General features: G+C 43.8%; 1 protein-coding gene across 2 annotated transcripts in view; it reads right to left on the bottom strand.

Moving 5' to 3' along the window:
* The window catches only part of JADE3 (jade family PHD finger 3), a 134,659-nt gene extending 134,086 nt beyond the window's left edge, over positions 1-573 (bottom strand). Inside the window, exon 1 of one of the 2 annotated variants that reach the window (XM_078065338.1) lies at positions 540-573. The gene's annotated coding sequence lies outside the window, so the exon portion shown is untranslated. Of the gene's footprint in view, positions 1-115; positions 224-539 lie in introns of those variants that run through there. The other variant, XM_078065337.1, reaches the window with a different exon arrangement.
* Positions 574-6,000: the final 5,427 nt, after the last annotated feature.

A 6,000-nucleotide genomic window follows, 5' to 3' on the forward strand; every position in this document is an offset into this window, starting at 1 on the left:
GGACGTTGCGCTCCGCGGCGCCCGTTTCCACTCCCCGAGGCCGCCACTCCCGCTGCCCACCCGGCGCGACGCCCCCAGCGCCGCTCGCGCCGCGTCCAGCTTCAGCGGCGCCTACCTTTGCGCAGCTAGGTCGCGGCTCCTTCCTTCCCGGCTCCACACTCGGGCCCGGCAATGTGCCGGGCGAGTCCGGTAGGGGTGGTAACCGCCCCCTTAACCGCTCGCTTTCTTCTCTCCCCTCCCTCGCACCTGCCCCCTAATCTCCTCCCCACCCCCGCCCCCCGCCCCGCCGCCTGATCCGCCCGGGCCGCCCCCTGCACCTCCGCTCCCGCCCTCGGCCCTCGCCCGCCTGGCCCGTCAGGCCTCAGCGTTGGGCAGGCGGTTGGGCGGCGGCGGCGGCAGCGGCGGCGGCTGAAGCGGCGCGGAGCACTATTGTATTCCTGACACTGTGCGCTCCCACGCTCCGCCTCTTCCCCTTCCTTCCAGCCCCCCCCCCAGTCACCCCCCCCCACCACCCCAACCGCCGGCCGCGCTCGCCCTACCCGACTGGCTCCCCGCCGTCCGCCCGCCGCGCGCTCTTCTGGCGGGCTGGGCGCCTTCGCCACCGCCGCGCGCGTCGAGGCTCCGCCCCCTTGGTGCTCCCGCACCCGCGGCGTCGTGCTCCAGGTGGGTTCCCCCGTGCTCCTGCTGGGCGCGCTGCTGCCGGGAGGAGCCTCGGCCGGGATAAGTGCCCGAGAGGACGACGGGGAGGTGCCTTGGCTGTGATGAAATACAAACTAAGCTTTTCAGGGCCCCTTTCAACTCTAAAGTTCTGTAAGTGGACCCTCCTGTATAAAACTCATTGTCGGCCACTATTGATTTAAGTTGTTGGCTCTCGAATTACCTATAATACAGCCAGGGTGCCCATTGACAGAATAAATTTATTCAATTGCTAGCACAAATGGGCTGTGATGTCGTGTGGCTTTTTGAGGTGTCAACTCGGTTAGGCTACCGCCCCAGTTATTCAATCAAACATTAATCTACGCGTGGCTGTGAAGGTATTTTGCTGATGTAACTAAAGCTCCTGATCAGTTGATTTAAAGTAAGGGAGATTATCCTGGATAATCTAGGTGGGCCCGATCATTCCTTTCTGACTGCATGCCTTACAGATTTTGGATTTGCTTTCCCAGCCCCACAATTGTGTAAGGCAGTATCTTTTAATGAATGAATGAATAAATAATGTGTGTGTGCGTGTGCATGTGTGTATAAAATATCGTGTCGGTTGGCGTCTCTGGTGGAATCCTAACTCATACAGATGTTTAAGCAGCAAACCCCTTTTGGTTTACTTGTCTGGATTTGGAAATGGACCATGTGCAATTACCATGAACTCATATTGTCATTTTCACTTACATTTCTTGGCTAAACAAAAATGTAGGCTCCTCCGTATCTTGTCTGATTTACATGGTAAAGGTGGTCTATTTCATAATACACAAATGTGTGAGTTCTAAAGCATTCATAGTCCTTCAGATTTACCTTGTTTTATTAACTTATTTTGAAATAATTATAGATTCGGGGTGCCTGGGTGGCTCAGTAGGTTAAGCGTCTGCCTTCTTCGGCTGGGTTCATGATCCGGAGGTCCTGGGATCGAGCACCAACCACATTGGGCTCCCTGCTCAGCGGGGAGCCTGCTTCTCCCTCTCCCTTTGCTCCCCCCTCCCACTCGTGTTCTCTTTCTCTCTCGCTCTCTCTCAAATAAATAAATAAATGAAATCTAAAAAAAAGAAAAAAAGAAATAATTATAGATTCACAGGATCTTTAAAAAGTATTACAGAACAGACCCATGTACTCTTCACCCGGTTTCCCCCAATGCTAATATCTTACATAACCAAGATATTGACATGGGTACAATTCCCAGACCTTATTCAGATTTCACCAGTTTCACATGCAAACATTTCTGTGTCTGTGTATATAGTACTACACAATTTTATCACGTGTAGATTTGTGTAACTACCACAATCAACTGTTTCTCCACAGCAAAGATTCTTCCTTCTACCCACTATAGTCACAGTCACCTCCTTCACCTACTCTAACCCCTGGCAACCTCTAACATGTTCTCCATCTCTATAATTTGATTATTTCAAGAATATTATGTAAACGAAATCATGCCTTTTGGCTTTTCTTCATAATTTGCACAATTTTCTTGAGATCCACCCAAGTTGTTGCATGTTATCAATAGTTCATTCCTTCTTACTGCTGAGTAGTAGTATTGTTATGTTTTGGTGTTCTACAGTGTGTTTATTCACCCGTTGAAGGACATTTGGGTTGTTTCCAGTTTTTGTCTGTTAAGAATAAGACTGCTATGAATAGTCATGCAGAGTTTTTTGTGTAAACATCAGTTTTCCTTTTTTCTGTGACAAATGCCCAAGAGTGCAATTGCTGGGTTGGATAGTAAGTGGAAGTTTAGTGTTATAAGAAATGCCAGAGTTTTCCAGACTGTACCATTTTACATTCCCACCAGCAATGTATGAAAGATCCAGTTTCTCTACATCACTGCCAGCACTTGGTATTGTCACTATAATTTTCTGTTAGCCATTCTGATAGGTGTATAGTGAAATCTCTTTGTTTTCAATGGCGTTTCCCTAACGATGTTGACATCTTTTCATGTGCTTATTTGCCATCTGTATATCCTCTTTGGTGAAATGTCTGTTCATGTCTTTTGTCCATTTTCTCATTGTATATTTGCTTCTAACTGTTACATTTTGAGAATTCTTTATATATTCTAGATACAAGTTCTCTGTCAGACACGTGGTCCACATTTTTTCCCCCCAATCTGTACTGGTCTTTTCATCTTCTTAAGAGATTTTGGAGACCCAAATTTTTCATTTTAATGAAGTCCCACTTCTCAAAGTCTGCATTTATATATTGTCCTTTTCGTGTCACATCTAAGAAATGTTTTGCCTCGCACCAGGTTCCACAAATTTTCTTACATTTCCTTCTAAAAGCGTTATAGTTGCATATTTTACAATTAAATCCATGATTCATTTTGAATTAATTTTTGTATAAAATGTGAACCTAATGAGGTTGAGATTCATATTTTTGTCTATAGATGTCTGATGGCTCAAACACAATTTGTTAAAATGACTGTCTTTCCTCCATTAGATGGCTTTTGCTCCTTTCTCAAAAGCATTTGGTCATGTTTGTGTTGGACTAATTGTGTGGGGCTATTTTTTGGTTCCCTATTCTGTTCTGTTGTTCTATGTGTCTGTCCCTCTGTGAATACCAAAGTCTTGATTACTACAGCTATATAGTAAGATTTAACATTGGGTAGAGTGATTCTTCCCACTTTATTCTTCAGAATTGCTTCAGCTGTTCGTGGTCATTTGCCTTTCTATATAAATATTGGAACAAACTTTGTTTATATCGACAGAAACTTTGCTGGGATTTTGTTAGGAATTGTGTTAAACTGATAGATCAACTCGGGGAGAGAATTGACATCTTTATGATGAAGATGATTTATGTGCCTCTCCATTTCTTTAGATTTTCTTTGACTTCTTTCATCAGCATTTTGGAATTTTCAGCACCTAGATCCTGTACATGTTTTGTTAAGCATATACCGTATTTTATTTTCTTTGGAGTGATTATAAATAGTATTGTGTTTCTATTTTCAGCTTTCTCATTCGTTGTTCATTATTAGTATATAGAAATGCCATAAATTTTTGTGTTTGAGCTTCTTTCCTTTGACTTAGCTGAACCCACTTACTAGTTCTCGAAATTTTCTGGTAGGTTCTTTGGGATTTTCTACATAGACAATCATCTTGTCTGTGAACACACAATTTTATTTCTTCCCTTCCAATCTGTGTGCTTTTTATTTCTTTTTCTTACCTCATTGTGCAGGCTAGAACTTTCAATTCTATGTTGAGTAAGAGTGATATGAGCGGACATCCTTCCCTGGTTCCCTATCTTAGGGGGAAACATTCCATCTTTCACCATAAAAAAAAACTACTAGCTGCTCTTTATCAGGTTGAGAAAGTACCCTTCTATTCCTAGTTTGCTGAGAGTTTTTATCATGAACGAATGCTGAATTTTGTCAAAAGCTTCTTCCCCATCAATTGATAGGATCATATGATTTTTCTTCTTTAGCCTGTGGATATGGTAGATTACATTGATTGAATATTGATTTTTGAACTGACCCTCCATACCTGGAATAAGACCCACTTGGCCATGGTATAATTCTTTTTATACATTTCTGGGCTCTATATCATTAATATTTTATTGCAGATTTTTGTGTCAAAGTTCCTGAGAGAAGTTTTGAGGGCTTTTCTTCACACTGTCTTTGGTTATGGGAATAGGATAATACTGGCCTCATAAAATGAGTTGGGAAGTTGTGCAGAAAAGAGCACACAGGCCCTTTGTGGGTAACTGGGAACTTGGGTTTCAGGAGGGTTCCCACCATTCCCGGAATTGATAAGAGTGGTTCACCATACCTAAACTGTTTGTGCATATGTGATTTATGCTGAGACTACATTACAAATCCCCTGATTTCCAAGCTGTGCAGAAAAGAGTTATCATAGCAGGCCTGACTGCTATCCTTTGAAAGGCCGGCCTGCTTGCGAAGTTAGTCCCTGGTTGGCATCTGGAAACTTGGATTTGAGGAGGGCTCCCATCATTACCAGGACTGATAAGAGTGGCTCACTGTGCCTAAACTGTTTATACAAACAATATGGTTTATGTTGAACATCTGCTTTCCTTCTGGGAGTCTGGAATTCTGGTGAGTGCTAGACAGAGGGTACCTCTATGACCGACCCCCCAATAAATGCCCTGGGAACTGAGTTTCTCACGAGCTTCCCTGATAGATAGCATTTCACATGTGTTGTCACAACTCTTTGCTGGAGGACTTAGGTACATCCTGTGTGACTCCACTAGGACAGGACTCTTAGAAGCTTGTTCCTGGTTTTCTCTGGACGTCACCCCATGTGTCTTGCCTTTCCCCTTTGCCGATTTTGCTCTACAGTCTCTCAGTATAATAAATCATAGCCATGAGTCTGACTCTATGCTGAGTTTCTAGTGAATCATCAAGCCTGGGAATGGTCTTGGGGACCCCCGACACGGAAGTGTTCCCTCCTCTTTGGTATTCTAGAAAAGACTGTGTAAATTTGGTGTTAGTTCCTTAAATATTTGGTAGAATTCTCCAATGAAACCATGTGGATCTGGAGCTTTCTTTTCTCAAGACCGCTTAAATTACTACTCTAGGGACACCTAGGTGGCTCAGTCGGCTGAGCGTCTGCCTTTGGTTCAGGTCATGATCCCGGGGTCCTGGGATTGAGCCCCACATCAGGCTCCCTGCTCATTGGGGAGCCTGCTTCTCCCTCTCCCTCTGCCTGCCGCTCCCCCTGCTTGTGCTCTCCCTCTCTCTCCCACTCTGACAAATACATAACATCTTTTTAAAAATTACTAATCTAATTTCTTTAATAGTTATTGGACTATTCAGATTCTACTTTCCATATTGGTTGAATTTTGTAGTTTGTGGTTTTCAAGGAATTGGTCCATTTTATCTAAGTTGTCACATTTAAATGCCTAGGGTTTCTCATAGTCTTCCTTTTTTAAAAACACAGCCATCATCTCACATATTTACTCCTTTCGTTGGTAAGAACATTTAAGTTCTACTCTCAGCAAATTTTAATTATAAAATACAGTGTTATCAACTATAGTCACTATGGTATACGTTAGATACTCAGACCTTATTCATCTTATAGCTGAATGTTCATACCTTTTTACCAACCCCTAGTTCCCCCACCCCCAGCCTCTGGTAATCACTATTCTACTCTGATTCTATGACTTTGACTTTTTTTAAAAAAAAGATTTTATTTATTTATTTGAGAGAGAGAGAGAGCATGCAAGAAAGAGCATGAGCGGAGCTAGGGGGTGGCCACAGAGGGAGGGGGAGAAGCAGACTCCCCCTTGAGCAGGGAGCCCAAAGCCGAGCTCCATCCCAGGACCCTGAGATCATGACTCGAACTGAAGGCA

The sequence above is a fragment of the Halichoerus grypus genome, chromosome X (assembly GCF_964656455.1).
Source record: "Halichoerus grypus chromosome X, mHalGry1.hap1.1, whole genome shotgun sequence".
Taxonomy (NCBI): domain Eukaryota; kingdom Metazoa; phylum Chordata; class Mammalia; order Carnivora; family Phocidae; genus Halichoerus; species Halichoerus grypus.